This window comes from Triticum aestivum, chromosome 6B (genome assembly GCF_018294505.1).
Source record: "Triticum aestivum cultivar Chinese Spring chromosome 6B, IWGSC CS RefSeq v2.1, whole genome shotgun sequence".
Classification (NCBI taxonomy): Eukaryota; Viridiplantae; Streptophyta; class Magnoliopsida; order Poales; family Poaceae; genus Triticum; species Triticum aestivum.
Window position 1 is genome coordinate 261,450,884 of NC_057810.1, and position 26,563 is coordinate 261,477,446.

The 26,563-nt window shown below is 48.4% G+C and overlaps 2 pseudogenes; both read right to left on the bottom strand.

Moving 5' to 3' along the window:
- LOC123139150 (desmethyl-deoxy-podophyllotoxin synthase-like) overlaps window positions 1-2,057 on the bottom strand; it is a 2,432-nt pseudogene extending 375 nt beyond the window's left edge.
- Window positions 2,058-11,267: 9,210 nt separating this feature from the next.
- Window positions 11,268-19,307, bottom strand: LOC123136866 (desmethyl-deoxy-podophyllotoxin synthase-like; annotated as a pseudogene).
- Window positions 19,308-26,563: the final 7,256 nt, after the last annotated feature.

A 26,563-nucleotide genomic window follows, 5' to 3' on the forward strand; every position in this document is an offset into this window, starting at 1 on the left:
GAACCTGAGCACCTCGCACGGGCTGCGGCACTCTCACGGCAGGAGCAGCGGCGCCGCGGGGTGCAGCCGGAGCGTCTCCTTGATGACAAGCTACAGGTAGTGCAGGTTCCTCAGGCCATCCTCCGTCACCTTGTCGTGGCCGGCGAGCTCTCTCCGAATCTCTTCTCACGCCTTTTGCATCACCGTTGGGTTACGCATCAGCTCGGCCATCGCCCAATGGATCATCGTGGACGAGGTCTTGCTGCCAGCAGCAAACATGTCCTGCAAAAGAAGCAAAGTAAGTAAACATTATGCCCTCGCTCATGTGATGCGGAGGTTTTGGTCCATCAACTCTTGTTGATTGTAAAGAGAGCTCACAATGATAACGGTTTTGATGTTCAAGGTGGTGAGAGGATACTGGGAGTCCATGTCCTTCTGGAGCCTCAGGAGCATGTCAAGTAAGTCCTCGTCGTGTTCCTCGATGCCGGTAACGGCGGTGTCTCTGTTCTCGCGCTCCTTGATGATAGTGTCGATGAAACCGAGCATGGCGGCACGGGACGCTTGATCTGTCCGGGCACGCGGCTGAGGCGCATGGCGAGACGTGACGAAGGGAAAATGTCTGGCAAACTCATCCCAGGGATGACCTTGAGCCCCTCCTCCAGGCATGGGCCATCGAGGGTGCCATTCCAGATGCCCCCACCGCTCAAGACAAACGGTCAGTATGACCCTCCCCCCTCTCCCAGCGTGCTCTCTACATTCGCGCATGCCAGCCAGCTCCTCACCGGTCTCGAGCAAGCGCATCTATCTATTTCCTTACTGCAGTTCTCTGGAGAGAATCCCAACTTGTGGAAAACGCTCTGTGAGCAGTATTTCACCATGTTTGGGATCACACAGTCATTCTGGGTACCTATGGCTGCTTTGAATTTTTCTGGTCCGGCATCCATTTGGCTTCAACCGATCCAAAAACGCCTCTCTGAATTTGACTGGAATTCTTTCACTGCACACCTGTGTATGCGGTTCGGCCGTGATCGGCATCAGATGCTGATCCGAGAGTTTTACACTGTCCGGCAAACTACATCGGTTGCTGATTACATTGAGAAGTTTGAATTGATTATAAATCACTTGAGTTCCTATTATGACACTATGCATCCATTTTATTTCCGCACTCGATTTGTGGAGGGGCTGAGGAAGGACATCCTGGCGGTGGTCCGGGTCCAGCGACCACCGGACCTGGACACGGCTTGTGCCCTCGCCTTACTGCAAGAAGAAGTGGCTGATGGTGCATTTGGCGCATTACCGCGGCCACCCGAGTCAGCTCCAAGGCCAAGCATGGCACTCCCACTTCCTCCACCTCCACCGCGCATCGCTCCTCAGTCAGGGGCCACTGATCATCGGGGGACAGAGGAGGCGCGCGCTGACACATCCAAGGTGAAGGCGTTGCGTGATTATCGTTGGGACCGTGGCCTCTGCTTCAAATGCGGAGAACGCTAGGGGCACGACCACACCTGCCCGACTACGGTCCACCTTCACGTCATGGAGGAGATGTTGGAGCTCTTCGACATTGACGACAACCAAGAGGATAGCAGAGCTCCCGCTCCGTCGTGTGACACAGCCATGGCCATCTCATGCTCCGCGTTGGACGGTGGTGTCTCGTCCAAAGCGTTCCAACTTCTCGCCACTATGCAAGGGCAGGAGGTGTTGTCATCGACAGTGGCAGTTCTACATCCTTCATCGACCAGAAGTTAGCATAACAGTTGAACGGCGCCACTCCCCTCAAGCAACCGTGTTGTGTCCATGTGGCAGATGGGGGCGAGCTGACATGCACTGCATCCATTCCAGCCTTCCAATGGTCCTCTCAAGGCCACGATTTCGTCACCGACATGAAGATACTTCCTCTTGGCACATACGACGCTATCCTCGACATGGATTGGTTGGAGCAACATAGCCCCATGACAGTCGATTGGAAGGTGAAGTACATTCAGTTTCCCACACCAATGGGACGAGCTCACTTGTTCGTTCACGAAGCCAATTCCACCACTTTCCATGTGATCAACAGAGTCCAACTTCAGAATCTGCATCGCCAAGGCTACCTGTTACATGTCATCATCCTGTACCAGCTTGAGGAAGGGCCAACAGGCACTCCAACAGAACCACCTGAGATGCAACAACTCCTAGCTGAATTCGACGATGTATTCGGTGAACCTTCAGGGCTTCCACCCCGCCACACCTGTGACCATATTATACCCCTAGTCCCCGGCGCAACCTATCAACGTCCGACCTTATCGGCACAAGCCTGAGCACAAGACGGAGATTGAGCGTCAAGTGGCGGAATTGCTCCAGTCCGGTGTGATCCAATGCAGCCAGAGAAACTTCTCTTCGCCTGCCATTATAATCAAGAAGAAGGATGGGACTTGGCGGTTATGCATCGACTACCGCCACCTCAATGCCATGACCCGTATCAGCAAGTTTCCTATACCAGTGATTGAAGAGCTACTCGATGAAATCCACGGAGCTAGGTGGTTCTCAAAGCTCGACCTTCGAGTCGGCTACCATCAGATACGGCTGGCTGAGGGTGAGGAGTTCAAGATGGCATTTCAAACACACTCGGGGCATTATGGATTCAAGGTTTTGTCATTCGGATTGGCGGGCGGGCCAGCCACGTTCATCGGTGCTGTAACAGAAACACTACACCCACTCCTCCGGCACTGTGTCCTCTTGTTCTTCGACGACATCTTGGTATTTAGCAAGACTTGGGAAGAACATGTTGGCCATCTCAAGCAAGTCCTCGAGCTGTTGCGCAGAGATCATTGGAAGGTTAAGCGCTCCAAATGCGAATTCGGCCAACAGCAACTGTCCTATCTTGGTTGCATCATCAGCGGCGACGGGGTAGCCATGGAGCCCAGCAAAATACGTGTGGTGCAAGCTTCGAACACACCCTACCTCTGAGTGCACAATCCCGGCACTCCACTCTTGGTTGGATGAACGTGCAGTGGTGCAGGACCTGCTTCAACAACACCTAAATAGATCACAGCAGCACATGAAGGCCCAGGCAGACAAGCGGCGATTACCTGGTACCTTCAAGGTGGGCGATTTGGTTTACCTCAAGCTCCAACCATACATTCAAACCTCCATCGCCCGGCGAGCCAACCATAAGCTGGCGTTCAAGTACTATGGACCATACCAAGTCATCGCCAAGATCAATGATGTTGCATACAAGCTGGAACTCCCTCCATACTCACAAGTTCACTCGGTCTTCCACGTGTCTCAGCTGCGCCACTGTCTTCGACCGGGTACGCCGCCCAACCCAACCATTCCACGCCATACTGATGCACCTGTCGTGCCAGTTGTAGTCCTTCAGCATCGTTGGCGCAAGAAGAACGATGCCATGATCGAGCAAGTCCGCGTCCGCTGGTCCGACGAGTCGGCCTTCAGTGACACTTGGGAGGATAAAGCAGCACTGCAAGCTCGATTCCCAACAGCAAAGGCTTGGGGGCAAGCCTCGTCGCAAGGAGGAGGGGATGTCAGCGCCCCAGCTCTACACGCATCAACCATGCACCTGACAAGGAGGACCCAACCGGCAGCGACCCAGTCGCTGCCCAGCGGCCCACCAGGGAGAAGAAGCCCAGATCACTCATCACCGGCCCACAGTGGATGAAGTGAGCCCAACAGCCCCCGGGTACTTATACCACCCCGACCGAAGACGAGGCCATCCAGTGGATCACCGAACCGGCGGCGGCACGAAACCTAGTTCATCTTCCTTCCCTGTTCCTCCCCAATTCGTGTACTCCTGCTTGTAATCGCCACAGTAATACAGAGCAATATATCACTACTCTTACACGTATCCCACTTTTTGTGGTGTTTGATTAATAAAGTTGGCTTTACCCCTAAAAAAAGCAAGCCTAAAAAATATTCAATGGAGGGATTGACTGAGACTTGGATAGAAATCAGTCGACTGATTTTTAGTCCCTCCATTTGTTTAGATATAGATGTATCTAACAATAAAAGTATTATAAATACAAGTAATGTATGTCTACAGGCAAACATCTTCAGAGAGAGGGTGACTTTAAGCCTTGCCCGTGGGTAAATTACATTACATACAATAACTTCAGAATAGATCTTTTTATGATTTTTTTAGAGTACGCTAGGCGTACCATATCTATAATCTATAATATCTAAATAGTTCATCCCCACTAACCTATTTTTCTTGACATGCAACCTATCAACATCATCATCCATGGTCCACACATACCACTTTTGAAAAAAGATCCAGCAAATGATGTGATACATCATACAACTTTGTTTTTAGGGAAAAATCGTGTGATACAACTTTATTTAGTACCACATGGCCCACACGTGTGATGGGCTATTGCGCTGCCTTCCCAGGTTCGTTTGCTCTTCCGTCTTCTTTTCTTAAGGTTGCTCTTCCGTCTTCTAAACAGGCGAAGTAACCAAAAAGCCCACAAGACCCGGCTGTTCGATCTCCACACCTCATATCCTATTCTTAATACCGCTCAAAAAGAATCCTATTCTTAATCGAGTCGTCGCTGCAAAATCCATCTCGACGGCGCACCACGACATCGTTCTTGCACAGCGCTGCCGCACGCCCACAGTGTGTCGTTAGGGACCCGCATGGTGCCCGGCCTCAGCTTCGCCCGACCTCGACGTCGTGCCTGGACAGCGCCTCGGCACGCTCGACGCGTCACCGACACCCGTCGCCTCCCCGGTGCCCCCTCCCCCTTCCCCCATTGGCTTCGCCTGGCCGGCCACTTTCGACCATCTGCATCGGCTTTCCCGGTCGCAGCAGCTTCACACTCAATCTGCACCGTCGCAGCACCACCAAGGGTCTTTCGGCTGCTCATCGACATGCTGACGAGCCGGTCGGCATGGCGTGTTGTCGGAGAGGAAGAAGACGGGATCTGATTGCCTGTTAGCTAATCTAGTCGTTGTGCTTAGGCCAGTTTGTTTCTCTGTCAAATAAACAGAAACGCATGAGCCGCGACATGTGCGCGCCGTGCAAGTAGCTAGCTTGGGCCGGTTGGACGTGGTCACCACGATCGACCCGGTGGCCTCGCAGGTAGCGTAGGAGACACGATCAGCTCTCGTGGGATGGCGCGAGTCCGGCGGATCGTGGCGCGTAGTTAGGATCGCTACCTGCCTCTTTCCCGTTGTAACAGAATAAATAGCTGAAAGAAAAACGTGAAAAGGTCGCAAGTTTGCACGCGACGCAAAAAACCTGTCTTCTCTGTGATTGAGAGATCGAGTGTCTAAATTCCCAACAAGTGGTATTCAGAGCCTCGGTTTTGGCGATCCTGGCCATGTCCGATCACAGAGAACACCCGGACGGAGCGGCGGCGGCGGCCCCCAACGCAGGCGGGGGCGGGCTGGCGCGCTCAGCGACTCCACCACGGTAGCGCAGCCGCGGGCGGAGCCGCGTGAGGCGGGAACGGCAGGTGGTGATCCACCAGGCGGCGGCCACGGAGCGCGCGCCGTTTGTGCCGGGAGCCGGCACCACGTTCCCGACCCTCACCTCGACCAACTACATCGAGTGGTCGCTGGTGATGAAGGTCCATCTGGAGTCCTGGGGGCTCTGGGATGCGATCGAGGGCAACGCGCAGCACGTACGCGACGACAAGTCGGCGCTCGGCGTTCTTCTCCGAGCCGTTCCGCCGGAGATGCTCGGCTCCATCGTCGTCAAGGAGATGGCCAAGGCGGCCTGGGACACGATCAAGGTGATGCGGATGGGCGTACATCGTGTGCGTGAGGCCACCGTGCAACGTCTTCGCATGGACTTCGAGCAGATCGCCTTCCACGACGGCGAGTCCCTTGACGCTTTCGGCATGCGCATCACCGGCCTCGTCAACCAACTACGCATGCTCGGCGACACCGTCGAGGAGGTACGCGTCGTGCAGAAACTATTACGTGTTGTTCCTCCCCGATACGCGCAGATCGCAGTGGCGATTGAGACCCTTCTGGACCTGAGTACGGTCTCGGTCGAGGAGTTGATCGGGCGGCTGCGCACCGCCGAGGAGCGATGCGCGGCGCCCGCGGCGACCCAGGGCAGCGGACAGTTCCTCCTCACCGAACAGCAGTGGGAGGCGCGCAAGAAGGGGCGCGAGTCTGGACAGGGCTCTGGCGGAGCCAACGCCAACGGTGGCGGCGGCCGAGGAGGCGGCCGCGGCAGGAACCAGGGGCGACGGGGCGGTGGCTCCGGTGGCCGCGGTGGCGGCCGTGACATGAGCAAAGTAAAATGCTACAACTGCAACCACATGGGGCACTTCTCGCGCGACTGCACCGAGCCCAGGTGCGAGCGCAAGGAGCAGGTCCACCTTGCGGAGGGCGGCACCGAGGAGTTCACGCTCCTCCTGGCGAGTCTGTGCGAGCTCACCGCACCCACGGAGACGCCCGTGGAGCACGTCCTGCTCAACGAGGAGCACTCGCAGGCGCGCACGGTGCCGAACGGAGGAGAGTGCGACACGGCCTGGTTCCTGGACACAGGCGCGCGCAACCACATGTCCGGCCGGCGCGAGATCTTTTCCGAGCTGGACTGTGGTGTGCGCGGCGCGGTGAAGCTGGGGGACGGGTCTACGGTGCAGATCGAGGGGAGAGGAACCGTCCTCTTCCAATGCCTCAACGGTGAGCATCTCATTCTGTCGGAGGTGTACTATATGCCCAGGTTGTGCAGCAACATCGTCAGCATAGGGCAACTGGACGAGAGTGGCTACAACGCGCACATTCGCCACGGCGAGTTCACGCTGTGCGACCCGAACGGGCGGCTAGTCGCGCGTGTGCAGCGAGACCACGGACGCCTGTACGTACTGCGCCTGAACCTGGCGCGACCAGTGTGCCTTGCAATGCACGCTGGCGACGAAGCATGGCTGTGGCACGCGCGCTACGGCCACATCGGATTCTAGGCGCTCCGTTCGCTCTCACGGGGCAACATGGTGCACGGTCTGCCCCTCCTCGACGAGGTGGACCGCGTCTGCGAGGCATGCCTGGCAGGGAAGCACCGTCGAGCTCCTTTCCCTCGCCAAGCACTGAACCGCGCCGGGGAGGTGCTCGAGCTTGTGCACGCGGATCTGTGCGGGCCGATCTCCCCTGCTATGCCGGGAGGGAAGCGGTATTTCCTCCTGCTCGTCGACGACAAGAGTCGCTTCATGTGGCTGCGGCTGCTCACGACGAAGGACGAGGCGGAAGCGGCGCTCCGTCAGTTCCAGGCAGCAGCAGAGCGCGAGTCCGGCCACCGTCTCAAGACTCTGCGCACCGATCGTGGGGGTGAATTCAACTCCACCAGCCTTGGGGAGTTCTTCGCGGAATTGGGGGTGCACCGGCAGCTCACCGCCCCATACACGCCGCAGCAGAACGGCGTGGTCGAACGCCGTAACCAGACGATCGTCGGCATGGCAAGGTGCTTGCTCAAGGCCAAGGGTGTTCCGGCTCGCTTCTGGGGCGAAGCCGTGACGACTGCGGTGCACCTACTCAACAGGGCGACAACCAAGAGCGTGACCGGCATGACCCCATACCAGGCGTGGTGTGGGAGCCGGCCAAGTGTCCAGCACTTTCGTACCTTTGGGTGCGTCGCTCACGTGAAGGTGACACGCCCGAACGTGAAGAAGTTGGACGACCGGAGTGTGCCCATGGTGTTCCTCGGGTACGAGCCTGGATCAGCGGCTTACCGTGTCTATCACCCACCCTTCGGGCGAGCTCATGTCTCGCGCGACGTCGTGTTCGACGAGAGTGCATCATGGGACGAGCTCTGTGGTAGAAGGACAGAGCGTCGGCATGGACGTCTTCACCATCGAGCTGGTGCCTGCTGGCGCCCGGGCAGAGCCGGTGCATGCTTCCCCTGGCACGCATGATGCGGTGCCCACGCCCACTACCGAGCCATCCACGCCACAGAGCGCGACCTGCGCGCCCTCACCTGCCTCCCCGACGTACGGAACGCCCATCTCGACACCAACGGGCGTTGAATTCGTCTCACCACCCACCGGTGCGTCGGAAGCACCTGCCGGCGCGGAGGCGCCGCGCCGGTACCGCACCCTTGAGAACGTGTGGGACACGACGGAGGAGGTGGAGGCCGTCTACAGCGACAGCGACCTGTGCCTGCTCGCGGGCGAGGAGCCGGCCTCGTTCACTGAGGCAGAGAGGGATCAGGGATGGCGCACAGCAATGGACGAAGAAATGCAGAGTATAATCGCCAACAACACCTGGGAGCTGAGCGAGCTCCCACCTGGTCACCGTCCGATCGGCCTGAGATGGGTCTATAAACTGAAGAAGGACGCTCGTGGCGCCGTGGTGAAGCACAAGGCGCGCTTGGTGGCAAAAGGCTATGTCCAGCGGCAGGGCATCGACTTCGAGGAAGTTTTTGCACCAGTCGCGAGAATGGACTCGGTGCGTGTGCTCATCGCACTCGCGGCGCACCACGGCTGGCAGGTTCATCACATGGACGTCAAGTCCGCATTCCTGAACGGGGATTTGCTCGAAGAAGTCTACGTGCAGCAGCCGCCGGGGTACGCTGTGGCCGGTCAGGAAGACAAAGTGCTGCGCCTCCGCAAGGCACTCTATGGGCTCCGCCAGGCGCCGAGGGCCTGGAACGCAAAGCTGGACGAGAGCCTCTGCGCGCTGGGCTTCGAGCGCTGCCCGTCAGAGCACGCGGTGTACCGACGCGGCACAGGCGGCTCCCTCCTCATCGTCGGAGTCTACGTAGATGACCTCATCATCACCGGCGCGGCCACATCAGAGATCGACGTCTTCAAGCAGCAAATGACCAGGCTGTTCCGCATGAGCGATTTGGGCAAGCTCAACTACTACCTCGGGATCGAGGTGAGCCAGGAGTGCGACCGGATCGTGCTCGGGCAGGCGGCCTATGCCAAGCGGCTGCTGGAGCGTGCGGGCATGGAGGACTGCAACCCTTGCAACACTCCCATGGAGGCTCGGCTCAAATTGAGCAAGGAGAGCGCCGCGGCCCCGGTGGACAAGACCAAGTATCGTAGCATCATCGGCGGGCTGAGGTATCTGGTACACACAAGACCCGACATTACGTTTGCAGTAGGGTACTTGAGCAGGTTCATGGAGAAGCCTGCCTCCGACCACTACGCTGCCGTAAAGCACCTTCTGCGGTACGTAGCGGGGACACTGGACCACGGCTGCGCATATGAGCGCGGCGGGGGGGAGCTGCGGCTAACCGGCTACAGCGACTCGGATCACGCCGGGGACACGGACGACAGGAAGAGCACGACGGGGGTGATCTTCCTCCTCGGCAAGAGCCCGGTGAGCTGGCAGTCCCAAAAGCAAAGGGTGGTGGCGATCTCATCGTGCGAGGCAGAGTACATGGCCACCACCACCGCTGCGTGTCAGGGTATTTGGCTGGCGCGGCTACTTGGCGAGATGTTGAACAAGGAGGCCGTTCTGCCGAAGCTTCTCGTCGACAACAAGTCGGCGATTTCCCTGGTGAAGAACCCTGTGTTCCACGATCGCAGTAAACACATAGAGATCAGGTACCACTTCATTCGTGAGTGTGTGGAGCAGGGGCGAATCTACATCGACTACGTCAGAACTAGTGATCAACTGGCTGATTCTCTGACGAAGGCACTTGGACGTCTCATCTTTCAGGAGCTGAAGAAGAGGATCGGTATGGTTGAAATAATTTGCCAACGTCAAGATTAGGGGGGTGATTTGTTAGCTAATCTAGTCGTTGTGCTTAGGCCAGTTTGTTTCTCTGTCAAATAAACAGAAACGCATGAGCCGCGACATGTGCGCGCCGTGCAAGTAGCTAGCTTGGGCCGGTTGGACGTGGTCACCACGATCGACCCGGTGGCCTCGCAGGTAGCGTAGGAGACATGATCAGCTCTCGTGGGATGGCGCGAGTCCGGCGGATCGTGGCGCGTAGTTAGGATCGCTACCTGCCTCTTTCCCGTTGTAACAGAATAAATAGCTGAAAGAAAAACGTGAAAAGGTCGCAAGTTTGCACGCGACGCAAAAAACCTGTCTTCTCTGTGATTGAGAGATCGAGTGTCTAAATTCCCAACATTGCCTCTACCATATACCAAGGAATGGTTCATGATTTTTTAATAATCTGCAATGTTGCCTGACACTTTGTGCATCTTTTGCGACTATTACTATTATTAAAGGATTGATGTAAATTCTATTTTTCAGATGAGCTTTTCTGGGACGAACGGATCCAATCAGAGTCCATGTAACGAAGTTCAGCACCAAGTGTTTTTGCATTCCTGTACTTTGCAGAGTACTTCGGCACTAGGTTCTTCCTTTGGAAAACGTTAGGAGCTTCGTTTCATTCAACAAAGGAAAAAACCACACTAGCATCATTCCTGGAGATGGGATAAGGTGCTGCTTGACACACTTGCACTTCTCTGTTTTCCCTTCAGTGTGCAATGACATTATTTCACTTCCAAATGTTCTAAACCTCTGTGCATGTTCATAGCTTTGACTCGGGATTTTAGAGGCAATGTTCATCTAGGCTCATGCACCTGGGGAGACTCTTCCACCTGACTGCCTGAACTGATGCATTTCTTCACCAGCTCCAAGCTCAAAATCAATTTAGGAGGCAAATGATATGTAGATGCCAAGAGCATGGCTACAGGGACTCCTTTTTACCCCATAGCTGTCTGGATAAAATCAGCGATCTACCACCGGTGGGGAATGGTGCGAGCAAACCAACAATACAGGTGTGTACAAGCTGAATGTTCCTGTGTCAACCAATGTTCTTGATATGTACAAGCTGAATTTCGTTTCTCCCCTGTGTGTTGTATAGAAGCAAGCTGAATCTTGAATATACAAACCACATGTCCACTGTGTGAACCTCACTAAGAGAATACCTCATATGGTTAGTTGGTTGCATGTGGTTGGCGTTTTTAACTACATGGATAATTTGGATTGGTATTTAGCTATGTGTAAGTCTCATACTATTATCTAAGGGACTCTTTTGTTTAGATGATCTTAATTGATTTTGTTCTTATTTCGATATTGGAGCTCCATCTCTCGCCATCAAGTCTAGCAAGCTACTACGATGCCTATCTCCGGTTTTAGTTTTCATCTTTGTTGATGTCATAACAACTATGTAGATGTGGAAAATCATTTACTCATATGAAATTACTAATGTCATTTCACTACATTTAGTAGAGAACTTACCACATAATTCAGATTTTTTTTCTTTGATCATAATTATAGTCCAAGTATTGTGTTTCTTAGTAATTTTCATATTAAGGCTATCTCTATTGTGCAAACAAAGTTATTTGATTATGTATTATCATATGTGTAGTACTAAGAGTTTCTGCAACAACGTGCGGGGTGTCATCTAGTTTATATAAAGGCAGAACACAAGTACAAGAGATGCGAACAAAAGTATAGTTTAAACTTCACACCCACACTAATTAAGAGATTAGCCACCCGCAACTGTTACATGTAGATATAAGGTTGCCATAACCATATATATGTGACACACTGAACGGAAAAAGGTCGCCACTTCACAAGTTATCAGGCAAGACAACATTATCCATACCGTACATACTCCATCGACACTGGGACACGTGGGATGCAAATCACCAACAAGTCAGACCGCCGGCGCGTGGTGATCCCGGCCGCCTCGGTCATGTCCATCTCCTCGGGGGCCATCCCCTCCGGCAGCTGCCAGTCGAAGTGGAACAGCAGCCCCGCCAGCGCGAGCTCGACGTGGGCCAGACCGAACGACATGCCGGGGCACATCCTCCTGCCAGCGCCGAACGGCACGAACTCGAAGTCCGTTCCCTTGAAGTCTCTGCCGCCCATGCCACCTTGTTCCTGGAACCTCTCCGGTATGAACTCCTCCGGCGCATCCCAGTGCGCCGGATCCCTGCCGATTGCCCACGCGTTCACGAGCACCATCGCGCCCTGGGGCACGTCGAACCCGAGCACTTCGCACGGGCTGCGGCACTCATGCGGCAGGAGCAGCGGCGCCGCGGGGTGCAGCCGGAGCGTCTCCTTGATGACGAGCTGCAGGTAGTGCAGGTTCGTCAGGCCATCCTCCGTCACCTTGTCGTGGCCGGCGAGCTCTCTCCGGACCTCTTCTTGCGCCTTCTGCATCACCGTCGGGTTACGCATCAGCTCGGCCATCGCCCACTGGATCATCGTGGACGAGGTCTCGCTGCCAGCAGCAAACATGTCCTGCAAAAGAAGCAAAGTAAGTAAACATTATGCCCTCGTTTATGTGATATGTGTTGGGACTTGATCTCAGGTAACAACCCAAGAGAAACCAGGAGGTTTTGACCCCATACCTTTTCACGTAGGAGCCTTGATCGGAGGCCTCTAAACCAACGGTTTTGGACCCGGTCCCCAGCCCCAGCACTTGATATAAAAAGTAGAAAGATAGCACGTAAGAAAAACTAGCAGAAGGAGTGCCATCGACCCAACTGCCCGATCCAAAAGTCGTGCTAAGGGGCTGGAAGACCGATCTCCACCATCGGCCACCGCGAGGCTGTGCCGACGGTTTCTACATCGACCAGCCGCTGCCCATGCCGGCCACCTCTAGTGCCGGTGGCGTTCTGGACGTCTTCTACGTATTGCTGGCCACGTTCACGCTGGTGGCCATGGGCTATTCGCTTGCGATCTCTGCTTATTCTGGTTAGTATCCGATTTCCCTTCTAAAGAGGTGTTCTAATTACGAGATTGAGTCGATGTTTAATGCTAGTCCTAAAGAATTTGCTAACATTGGTATCATGAGCTAGTTAATCTCAGTTAGAACCCTAATCAGGTTTTCATGATGTTTTTAAGTTAATGATCTTGTGTAAGTCCTGATGTTCTCTGTTTTAAGATAAGTGCATGTTAAAGGTTTAATTATCCTAAATTAGTGACCCTTGTTTATGGTCAATTTCTTAAGGTTAAGGTCTAGTTGATACGGGTTAGGGCTAAAACATGATCATGTACAGTTCTGTTATGGTTTGTGGAATACTGCTGATGTTTTGAGATTAAGTTAATGTAATTAGGATGTTAAGGCCTGTTTAAGCAATTAGAAGGAGGTGAATAGCGAATTGCAGAAATCCCAAATTTTACCCAATTTTATGAAACCCAAATCCCCGATTTTTCGAAATCCGAAAGCAATAAAATCCCCAGATTGAAGATCAAGACTTACCTATATATGTGCGTCGGGCCGCGCAGCCTCCGTGCCATGGCAATAGCCGATGTGCGCAAACTTAACGCCCGCAGCACCACAATCTCTTGGTCGCTGCCGAACTGATGGACTAGAAGCACATGGCCGGAGTGGCATGTGCGCCGTCGTCACCTCCTCAAATCACGCGGCACCGGCGTACTTTATGGCGGCCGGAACGCCGGCGTACAACCACACATCATGTTTTCCGGCGCTTCCCAGCCTAATGGACGACGAGCAAGTGCGGCTTCCATGCCGCGCTTTACCGCCATCCCCTTTTTTTTCATGGCCAACGGCAATTCACCTCCACCAGCTCCACAAAAAAGACCACGCGCACGACGCGGAGAGGGCGAGTTCGACGACGCCGCGCGCACCGTCTCGTCGATGCACGCGCGCGCCGGCGAACAAGCCCACCGCGTCGCCGTGGTGATGGGCGCGCGTCACAATCGGCGGCAGCGCCGCCGCACTCGCTCGCCGCGGGGAAATCGGGGGAGGAGGGAATGAATGGGGATTAGGGTTAGACGGGCCGACAATTTTGTTCCGACTGCGCCGATTCCTGGCCGTTCGATTTGATCTGACGGAGGGGATCAATGCGGGGAAGTAAATGGACCACGGGAGCCTAATGGACCAACTTCTTCTAAGGGCCCCGACTCAAGTTTTGATTAGGCCTATGGCTGCTTTTATTTTATCTAACGCCCCGCTCGGGCGGAATTTCCTGATGGGCCGCAAGCGCTTTTGAGCCGAATTTAAGTCTTTTTTAATTAAGTGCTATTATATTTTGTAATGCTTAAAATGTTTTTTGCACTGTTTAAAAAGATTTAAAGTGCCTGATTTTATGTTTAACATGTTTTCTGAATAAAATGGAACCAACTAGAAATTTTATTCAGATTCTTTTGACATGTTTTATTAATGTCTTTTTGTGTCATTTAATGTGGAATATCATTTTAAATATCAACAAATGCTGAGGATTAGTATTGTAAATTGATATTTAATATGAGACTGATGTGGTCCATTTGTAAGATGAACTAGTTAGACTTTTTTTTCAGTGCTATTTATGAAGTTTACAAATTTTCAAATAATGTTGTATGCACTGTTTATATCGGGAAATGTTTGAATTTGAAGGGGGGGTATAGTGCTACAAGATTAATGTTGATGCCATTTTTATAGCATTTCAATGTTGAGTTACGAACATTATGAGATGACCTTGATTTTGAGCATGATTATGTGTGACTCTTTAAAGTTTGTTTCAAAAAAAAATTATAGCATTTTTTATGGACATCTTTTTTCAAAATTTTATTTTGTAGCATGAGATTTATGTTGTGATCATCTCTAATGGGCTGAGGCCACCCTAAAGAAAATGTTAATTACTGGTTGTGTGGTTCGTTTTTCCGCAACGCACTATGCAGCCTAATAATGACGAGACATGATGTTAAAGTATTATGCCATGTGCATTTTTTTGTCCTTTGGCATGCACTCATAAAAGGTGATGAAAACTCAGCGGGATGATTCTCTAAATAAGGATGTCTAGATAGTTTTAATGTGATATCATGGTCATGTTTTCTCAATTGTTGACAATTAAAAGTTCACCAAATGTTATTATTTGGTGAAAACACGGTGCAATTTCCAAATTTTGTTTGCAGAATGTTATGGTGTCATTGTCAATGAGGATGTCAATCTGTTGTCTACTCTGTTAAATGCCATGATGAGAATGTTTAAAAGAATGATAGTTTTGTTATCATGTAACTGAAGTTTTTAATCATAAACTTGACATATTTTGTTGATGTTATTGAAATTATAATGTCAAGTTTAATGCAAGATGACCAGTGATAAATTATAAGTTCATGTGTCTGATAACACACTGGATTGCATCATTTATTGGTACTTTATGTTAATTATATGGCTATTAATTTAGCACATAAGTTCGCTGATCATTTTATGATTCTAAGTTTCTGGAGTCAAAACATAAAGCTTTGATTAGAGATTTCATTTGAGCATATGTTTTATGGTATATGACAGTATTCCGACCAACGTTGATTATTGTCATGTCCCACTTTTTGGGATGCGGAGTGTTTTTTTTTCATTTTTCAACCCAATGGTGATACATATTAGAACATGATTAGCCTCTTTTGATTGAGATCATTCAAGATTATGTTTGATGTTTCATGATGATGCTCATAAAAAAAATTGCCCTTGTTTTCAACAATGGACCATAAAGTAGAGTTCATTTATTTGAAGACTAGGGCTAATCTTTAAATTGGAAGGGAAGGACTCTATTCATGATGGAGATTTTTGACCTTCATCGTGCACTATATGAAGAGGCTCCTAGAGTTTCTATTGTAAATTCCGTTGAGGGGAAGGAATATTATGACCTAAAAGCTATGAAGTGGGAGAAGTCAAAGCGATGTTCATTTCTTATTATGAAACATACCACCTCCTTCATATGCCAATTAGTATTTTGTCTTTATTGAGGAACATTTTGAAGATGTTTTACCCATTAAAGATAGGCTTTAAGGAGTTTTGCTACGAGGACAATAAAGAATAAAGCATTTGAAGACATTTTGTTTATTCATATGAACCTTTTGTTCTTCGTAATGCAACCTTTCGATGATGGTCTTACCATGTGGTGAGAATATTTATAAATGTATTGTTTGTAATAAATGTGCCATGGCACTCTTATGATGTAAGTGAATAATGAGACCTTGTCGAAATTGTGGTCATGCTTACCACATTTCGAAAGGGGGAATGGAATGTCTCATTGAATATGGGAAATGGTGAATGTATTAAATTCTCCGAGTAGGATGGAACCAACAAGAAGTCCTATTTTGGAGAATGAATTATTATAGTGTTTGAAAGATCACATGAATGTCCTTACTTCCTTTTTAGAAGAATTACATGTACTTGCTCCCTTATAAGAACTATGAAGCACACATTAAGATTTAAAGTGGCAAGCTTGCTAATCTAATGATGATTATGATGTGACTTGTGGTTATATTTCTGACCAACGTCGTTTGTAATCATGTGTCACACTTCACTCAAGTGGCAAGTTTGTTAGTACCATGTGGCTCATGGTTATTTTTTTGACCAACGTCATTTTATAATCATGAGTTGCAAATCATGAAGTTCTTTTCCATCTTCTGCCCAACGGTGTTGTGGTTTAGAGCTGAGATGATTGCCATCAAACTTTTGAATTTATTTTTCCATCTTCTAAAGTGATTTATCAGGGAACCTGGAGCGTATGAACATGAATCTTAAAGATAACTTCGTTAGATTTTTGTTCATATGCATCAGGTAAGTTTAGAAGAAATTTCTATTGCGGGGCTTAATGTTGAGCCTTAACAATTTCTCTATGCTTGATAATGTGTGTGAATGATCATCTTAGTGCCTTGCTTCCATATAGGATGAAAATTATGAGCTCTAATGACCAATGAAACTCAATAGAGTTTCCTTAGTGAGTTGTTGTGATGCTTGTGTTATTATTATAACATGCTCTTGTGTTACCTTGGTTAAAATGTATGTATGACTCAACCATAAGATTTCGTTATGAAGATAAAGTTGACATAAAGCATGTTGTTCAAATATAGTTATGAAATAAGACGAGCATTGAGACACTCATACCATAAGTTGAGGGGGAGTAAGCTTACTACCTTGTGAAGATGAAATATTCTTGGCGAGCCAAGAAATATCTATCTTCTATTTATGAGTACAAGTCTTGGTGATGCCTCATACTTTGCTAGTATTGAGTTTCATCAAGATATTGGTCCAAAAGGAGTATAAGTCTTATTATTATGACATACGTCGGTAGAGTACAAAAGAAAAATAATTATGTACTAGTACTCTGTCTCACCTGCTATTAAAGTTAAGGGCCATAAAAAATGGGCATCTTAGTGTCCAAGGAACCATTATGAACTGATCAGATAATGTTGTTTACCTATGCTTCAGCTGTCAGAAGCAGTACAAGTATTCAAGTATGAATGTGCCCTATTTATGATCGGGGATACTTGGCAAATGTACAAGTAAGCCCAGAAACGGACCACTGGGAAAGCCAACTAAAAGTCTTGCAGTAAATCAAGGCATTAAAGTTTACATGCTCACTGAGTATCGTAACCTCGATATCATAGGTTACTCAAACATTGTTTTTGCGAGGTGTGTGGATATTAAGTTTCCACGTTATGTTACACCCCCACCCTCGCGTATGGAGCTATATCGTGGAAAAGCTCCATAATGACACCGATGGCATCGGTAATGATGCAATTTATCATGTGGCATGCTAAGAGGCTGTTGAGCAGGTTGTATGTCAAATAAGTTTTATTCCCGAAATGATGGTGGTAGACAGCATTTCTAAACCACCTACTGCAATATGAACATGCAATTTTCTATGCGAGTAACAACAAGTCAAATGGCACTGCCAAAACCATTGACAATATGTTTCGTGTTGTGAAAGATAGAGTCCAGGATCAAGCTATTGAAGTTGAGCGTATGAGTACGTCTGAATGTTTTACGGATCCGTTTATCATAGACTTACCACCCAATGTATCATTATGTTGCTAGCATGGGTTGTTGGAAAGTCTTGTTGATCCTGGAAATAACGACCGTTGAATAATCCAACTCCCATAAAGTGTTATGTTTTCCGTTTCAAGATAGAATGATATACTATAAGTACTGAGGTTCAGTGTCATCTGATAGGTCACTGTGACACCTTACTTTGGTAGGTATTTCTATTACGAGCGGATTTATGATGTTTGTTAACCTTACAATCAAGGGGGAGAATGTTGGAACTTGATCTCAGATAACAACCCAAGAGAAACCAGGAGGTTTTGACCCCATACCTTTTCACGTAGGAGCCTTGATCGGAGGCCTCTAAACCAACGGTTTTGGACCCGGTCCCCAACCCCAGCACTTGATATAAAAAGTAGAAAGATAGCACGTAAGAAAAACTAGCAGAAGGAGTGCCATCGACCCAACTGCCCGATCCAAAAGTCGTGCTAAGGGGCTGGAAGACCGATCTCCACCATCGGCCACCGCGAGGCTGTGCCGACGGTTTCTACATCGACCAGCCGCTGCCCATGCCGGCCACCTCTAGTGCCGGTGGCGTTCTGGACGTCTTCTACGTATTGCTGGCCACGTTCACGCTGGTGGCCATGGGCTATTCGCTTGCGATCTCTGCTTATTCTGGTTAGTATCCGATTTCCCTTCTAAAGAGGTGTTCTAATTACGAGATTGAGTCGATGTTTAATGCTAGTCCTAAAGAATTTGCTAACATTATGGAGGTTTTGGTCCGCCATCAGCTCTTGTTGATTGTAAAGAGAGCTCACAATGATAACGGTTTTGATGTTCAAAGTGGTGAGGGGATACTGGGAGTCCATGTCCTTCTGGAGCCTCAGGAGCACGTCAAGTAAGTCCTCGTCGTGTTCCTCGATGCTGGTAGCGGCGGCGTCTCTGTTCTTGCGCTCCTCGATGATAGTGTTGATGAAACCGAGCATGGCGCCACGGCGACGCTCGATCTGTCCGGGCACGCGGCTGAGGCGCATCGCGAGACGCGACGACGGGAAAATGTCCGGCAGGCTCATCCCAGGGATGACCTTGAGCCCCTCCTCCAGCAGCCTCAGGAACGTGTCGCGGTTCGGCGTCCGGCTGCCGATGATGGCACGCACAGAGGAGTCCGCGACGAACGCCGCTATCCGCTCGGACAGGTTCACCGGCCTCGCCGGCGACGCCTCTGACGCGACGGAGCGGAGGAGGTGGCCGATCTCGTCCTCGCGGATGGGGCGGAAGGAGTGGACACGGTGGGTGCTGAGGAGCTCTGGCGCCACGCGTCGCCGTAGGGCGAGAAGAGGAGGCCCTCGGCGCCCTCCATGATGCGGCGCTGCATGGGCCTGATGGGCCGCGTGGCGAAGGTGACGTCGTGGGTCTTCATGATCTCCCGCGCCGCGTCCGGGGAGGAGGCGACCACCACGGGGACCTCGCCGAAGCGGAGCAGCATGAGCGGGCCGTGGCGGCGCGCGAGGTCCCGCATGGCGCGGTGCGGGAGCGCGCCGGCGAGGTGGTGCAGGTGGCCGATCACCGGCAGCGCCCAGGGCGACGGGGGCAGCCGCCGGCCGGAGCCGGGCCTCCCGCGGGACACCGCCAAGTAGAGGAGCGGGACTATGGCTACGAGGGGAAGGAGGAGCAGGTAGAACGGGAGCTCGGCGGCCATGGCGAGTGCCATAGTGGTCGACTTCGAGGTCGATTGGTGAAGGGAGCGCGCGAACGGCTTGTGTGTGTCGTGTGAAGTTTGAAGTGAGGCTTGCATGTTTGGACGCGGTGTGCTTTATAGATGAGGTGGTAGCGACTAAACGTAGACCGTTGGCTTTTTCCCATTCTTGCGTCGCACGTCGGGGCGGACGAGAGGTGTTCTGTTGGGTCTCTGGTGTTGGTGTTGGTTTTGCCTACGTACTGCGTGGATCATTGCACCGCACGGCGACATTGGGGAGGGATTGTTTTTACTTTGACGCGCGTAGTATGTAATCCGGTCAGGCCTGGCTGCATGCAGGCGCACCTTTGCTGACCAGTTCTAGACTAAGGCGCACCTGGCTAAATTGAAGGTTTCGTCAGGAGTTCTTCTGAGAGATATCCAAAACGTTTTTCTCACTGTATAACGAACTAATCAAGGTAGAGAATCGAACAGGAAGAAGATGGGAAACAGAGGACCGTCTGAGATAGTTTTTCTTTTTCTTTTTGAGAAATAACCATACATATTTTGTTCGACGAACATAATACACAGAGTATATACGTGGTCACCACATGGGACATACATAGGTGTTTTACAATTTTGCACCGAAGAACCTGCAACCATTAAAACTACAATTTCATGAATGGAGAACCTTGTGCCTTGCTGAATCGTTTTCCATCATCGTCCTCCGGCATCGCCAGAGAAAAAGGAGAACAACCACCATACCCAGATCCGACGAAGCACCTTCACTTATAAGGATGCTTTTAAAACTTATGAACCGGTCCGCCGCAAGTGACGAGACCGAGGCTTTGTTGCGGCAGGAGAATGTCGCCGGAGTGCAAGGCCAACCCTGATATTTCGAAGCCTCGAGCGAAACTAAAACTTAAGGCCTCTTAATATTACTAGGAGTAGGTGGTTTGCACGCACAAGACTTTATGATCACGCCTCGGTATTTCATTCATGAGTAAATTTTCAAAAGAACTTTTTTCATTTTTGAAGGATGTATTCTACAATACCAAACGGACAAAATAGGAGGTATACAATATATAATTTCAGAAGAGCACAAAACCCATGAATATGCAATGATATGTGTGAATACAAATGCAATCACATTGAACAAATTGTAAGAGCTCTAAATTCAAATAAATGTGTAAAAATAGTCCTGTAGATATTTCTACAAAAAAATATTTCAAATAAATCAATAAGCCATCAGCTTTAAAGGAACCAAAATGTACAATAAAGAGTCAATTACACTGGTGATGATAGAACTTGGTGCAAAAGATCACTTTGGTGCTAGAAGTTGTGGTGTACATCAAACTGGTGGAAAACCTGGCTCTGCCGTGTAAATACAATGCTTATCTCATTACAAAATCGGCAATGGCTAGGCGCGTGGGCCCATTGTCAGCAACTGGACAGGGAGAAGGGGTCGTGTGGCCTGGGTTTTTCAAAAACACCCTCGAATTATTATTTTTCACAGAAAAGCACATGTTCACGTGGGAAACGAACACCACAAAAACAAGCTAGCTAGCCACTAAGAGCCTAATTGGTTTTGTGCCAATAATTGACATGCCAATTGTTGGCAAGTCTAAAAACTTGGCTCTCAATTGGTTGGCTACCAATTGGTTCTTGCCCCCTTCTCAAAAAGTTGTCAATTTTTGGTAACTTTTGGTTTTGCCAAATATTGGCAATGCCAAACTTTGACAACGAATCAATTAGCCTCTAAACCCACAACATTCATTTGCCTTATATGGATAACAAAATCATATGTACTAGTCACGGCGGATGTGGAGTGCAAAAGGGCTGCAAATAGTGCAGCCCATTCTGTACATGTTTGATTTTTAATTTTATTTGTAGAAAGTATGTAAAATATAATTTCAGATTCCCGAAAATTATGTAAAGTATACTCTCAGTATTTAAATAATAGCGTTTGAATATTTTCTATACATATTTTACATAAAAACGAAATAACTTATTTTTACAAATTGCTCACATAATATTTAAAAATATGGATATATTTAAAATAATATTAAGAATTATAAAAATGTTTGTATAATTTCAAATAATAAAAATATTTTTAAAACTACAGTTCAAGAAATTATATTAGTTATACAAACATTTCAATAATTCTATGCAAGTTCGTATACTTCAATATTTGCATAATTTAAAATATTCAAAATTTCAAATTTAAACTGTTTGTATGAATATCCATTTTGTAAAATTTAATATAAGCCGTGAGTGTATAATATTTATGTATTCATTCAAAAAACATTTAAAATTTTATTAATTGACCGTATTAAGTAAATATTTTTTATATAATACAATGGTTTATATTTTATTTAGTAATAATAGTTTGTATATATAATATTTATATCACACAGATATTTGAACATAATTTTTATTAATTCTTTCTTACAAATAAATTTTAGAAACGAGGAGGTTCAAATGGGCCGCACTATCTGTAGCCCATTTAATTTGCACATGTTTCCCTAATACAAATTAATTTCCACATGTGCCGTGGTAAAATACATATAAAATGGTTATCCATTATAAACAAACAAAGGCGATGGTTGTTGTGGCTAGCCCTATTTTGTGCTAGTTGTAGGTAGTGGGTTCAATTCCTAGTAGGCACGCTTCCCTTTAGTTATCACTCTCTTCTGACAGGGGAGACTCCCTGGTAATAGAGTTCAAAAAAATAAAGGGCTTTATCAGTTATGCCACTGGTTACATCTCACTATTCAATTTTGGCACTAAGAATTTTGACTGCTCAAAAATGGCAATGCTTCATTAGGCGTGTGCTAGAAAACGCCACTAGACATCATTAATGTCATCTCAAATCTTGTTTGTCATGTTATAATTAAAAAAATACCTATAGACCAACATGTCAGCTCTCCCTCTATCTCACTATAATAAAGTGTGAAGGAAATGTGCCTTAGAGGCAATAATAAAGTTATTATTTATTTTCTTATTTCATGATAGATGTTTATTATTCATGCTAGAATTGTATTAACCGGAAACTTAGTACATGTGTGAATACATAGATAAAACATATTGTCCCTAATATGCCTCTACTTGACTAGCTCGTTAATCAAAGATGGTTATGTTTTCTAACCATAGACATGTGTTGTCATTTGATAAGCGGGATCACATCATTAGGAGAATGATGTGATGGACATGACCTTTCGTTAGCTTAGCATTGTGATCGTTACAGTTTCATTGTTAGTGCTTTCTTCATGACTTATACATGTTCCTCAACCGAATACCGAAAGAACACCTTGTGTGCTATCAAACATCACAACATAAATGGGTGATTATAAAGATGCTCTACATGTGTCTCCGAAGATGTTTGTTGGGTTGGCATAGATCGAGATTAGGATTTGTCACTCCGTGTTTCGGAGAGATATCTCTGGGCCCTCTCAGTAATACTCATCACTATTGAAAGCACAAGTGCTCCCTAGGTGATTTTGGTAATTAATATCAACATATCTCTTGTTGGACTAACACTTTTACCTAGTATGTTTCAGAAAAGTTCAACAATGAAGTGGCACGGACTAGAGGATGTGGAACCCCTTCAAGATGCTAAGGACAAAAGGATTGGCTCAAGCTTCAAGCTCAAGACTCTATATTTTCTATTTTAGTGATCCAAGATCACATTGAGTCTATAGGAAAAGCCAATACTATCAAGGAGGGATGAGGTGTTGCTTAATGGCTTTTCTTGCTCAAAATGCTTAGTGATATGCTCCAAAGCCTTCAACTACTTTCTCACATCCACATATGACCTAAACCAAAAGTCAAACTCGGCCCCACAGATTCTTTCTATCCGGCACCACCGAGTTCAGATGTCATAGCCACTGCCACAAACCCTAGGCAAATCGGTCTCACCGATAGGGATCTCGGTCTCACCGAGATGGGATTGTAATCTCTCTATATGTATCTATTACCAAATCGGTCTTACCGAGTTTGTGTAATCGGTCCTACCGAGATTACAATGTAAACTCTCTATTTCCCTTTCGTAACATTTCGGTCTCACCGAAATGAGCGAATCAGTCCCACTGAATTTACCTAACTAACTCTCTGGTTAGCTTATTACCAAAATCGGTCTCACCGAGTTTGTGTAATCGGTCTCGTCGAGATTACGTTATGCCCTAACCCTAACCATATCGGTCCTACCGAGTTGCATGTTGGTCCCACCGAAAATCCTAACGGTCACTAGATTTGCTGAATCGGTCCGACCGAGTTTATCAATTCGGTCCCACCAAGATTGGCAAGTTGTGTGTAACGGTTAGATTTTGTGTGGAGGCTATATATACCCCTCCACCTCCTCTTCATTCGTGGAGAGAGCCATCAGAACGAACCTACACTTCCAACTTACATTTTCTGAGAGAGAACCACCTACACTTGTGTTGAGACCAAGATATTCCATTCCTACCATATGAATCTTGATCTCTAGCCTTCCCCAAGTTGCTTTCACTCAAATCTTCTTTCCACCAAATCCAAATCCTGTGAGAGAGAGTTGAGTGTTGGGGACACTATCATTTGAAGCACAAGAGCAAGGAGTTCATCATCAACACACCATTTGTTACTTCTTAGAGAGTGGTGTCTCCTAGATTGTCTAGGTGTCACTTGGGAGCCTCCGACAAGATTGTGGAGTTGAACCAAGGAGTTTGTAAGGGCAAGGAGATCGCCTACTTCGTGAAGATCTACCCTAGTGAGGCAAGTCCGTCGTGGGCGATGGCCATGGTGGGATAGACAAGGTTGCTTTTTCGTGGACCCTTCATGGGTGGAGCCCTCCGTGGACTCACGCAGTAGTTACCCTTCGTGGGTTGAAGTCTCCATCAACGTGGATGTATGATAGCACCACCTATCGGAACCACGACAAAAACATCCATGTCTCCAATTGCGTTTGCACACTCCAATCCCATCCCTTTACATTCTTGCAAGTTGCATGCTTTACTTTCCGCTGCTCATATACTCTTTGCATGCTTGCTTGATATGTATTGTGATTGTTAAACTTGTGCTAAAACTCCACTTAAACTTAAAGAAACTAAAAACTGCAACTTTTGGTACTTAGTGTCTAATCCCCCCTCCCCTCTAGACACCTCTTCTCGATCCTTTCAACTATAAGCCTTGCAATCATTGTAACTAATGAGTTAGTTGTGGGATGAAGTATTACAGAACGAGTAAAGAGACTTGCCGGTAACGAGATTGAACTAGATATGATGATACAGACGATCGAATCTCAAGCAAGTAACATACCGATGACAAAGGGAACAACGTATGTTGTTATGTGGTTTGACCGATAAAGATCTCTGTAGAATATGTAGGACCCAGTATGAGCATCCAGGTTCCGCTATTGGTTATTGACCGGAGATGTGTCTCGGTCGTGTCTACATAGTTCTCGAACCCGTAGGGTACGCACGCTTAATGTTCGATGACAATATGTATTATGAGTTATGTGTTTTTGATGACCGAAGTTTGTTCGGAGTCCCGGATGAGACCACGAACGTGATGAGGAGTCTCTAAATGGTCGAGACATGAAGATTGATATATTGGACGGCTATATTCGGACACTGGAAGTGTTCCGGAAAGTTTCGGGTAAAACCGGAGTGCCGGAGGGTTGCTGGAACCCCCCGGGGGAATTAATGGGCCTCAATGGGCCTTAGTGGGAAGAGAGGAAGGGCCAGGGGGTCTGGCCTCCCCCTGGGTCTGAATTGGACTGGGGGAAGGGGGTGGCGCCCCCCTCTCCTTCCCTTCCCCCTCTTCCTTCCTTCTTCCCCCTCTTCCTTAGGTGGAAACCTACTAGGACTTGGAGTCCTAGTAGGATTCCCCTCTCCTGGCGCGCCCTAGGAGGGCCGGCAAGCCTCCCCCTTGCTCCTTTATATATGGGGGCAGGGGGGCACCCTGGAACATACAAGTTTCTCTCCCAACCATGTGCGGTGCCCCCTCCACAGTTACACACCTCGATCATACCATCGTAGTGCTTAGGCGAAGCCCTGCGCCGGTAGCATCATCATCGCCGTCGCCACGCCATCATGCTGACAGAACTCACCCTCATCCTCAACTGGATCAAAAGCACGAGGGACGACATCGAGCTAAACGTGTGCTGAACACGTAGGTGTCGTACGTTCGGTACTTGATCGGTTGGATCGCGAAGAAGTTCGACTACATCAACTGTGTTATTGAATCGCTCCCGCTTTCGGTCTACGTGGGTACATGGACACACTCTCCCCTCTCGTTGTTATGCTTCACCTAGATAGATCTTGGGTGGTCGTAGGAATTTTTTGAAATTACTGCGTTCCCCAATAGTGGCATTCGAGCCAGGTCTGTGCGTAGATGTTATATGCACGAGTAGAATACAAAGAGTTGTGGGCGATAATAGTCATACTGCTTACCGCCAATGTCTTACTTTGATTCGGCGGTATTGTTGGATGCAGCGGCCCGGACCAACATTACATGACCGCGTTCATGAGACTGGTTCTACCGATGTTCTTTTGCACATAGGTGGCCGGCAGGTGTCTGTTTCTCCAACTTTAGTTGAATCGAGTTTGACTACGGTCGGTCCTTGTTGAAGGTTAAAACAACACACTTGACAAAAAATCGTTGTGGTTTTGATGCGTAGGTAAGAACGGTTCTTGCTAGAAGCCCGTAGCAGCCACGTAAAACTTGCAACAACAAAGTAGAGGACGTCTACTTGTTTTTGCATGGCTTGCTGTGATGTGATATGGTCAAGACATGATGTGATATAATTTGTTGTATGAGATGATCATGTTTTGTAACAAAGGTATCAGCAATTAGCAGGAGCATATGGTTGTCGCTTTATTGTATGTAATGCAATCGCCATGTAATTGTTTTACTTTATCACTAAGCGGTAGCGATAGTCGTAGTAACAATAGTTTGCGATAGGACAACAATGCTATAATGGAGATCAAGGTGTCGCGCCGGTGACGATGGAGATCATGACGATGATTCGGTGATGGAGATCATGAGCACAAGATGATGATGGCCATATCATGTCACATATTTTGATTGCATGTGATGTTTATCTTTTATGCATCTTATTTTGCTTAGTATGGCGATAGCATTATAAGATGATCTCTTACTAAATTTCAAGGTATAAGTGTTCTCCCTGAGTATGCACCATTGCTACAGTTCGTCGTGCCGAGACACCACGTGATGATCGGGTGTGATAAGCTCTGTGTTCACATACAACGGGTGCAAGCCAGTTTTGCACACGCAGAATACTC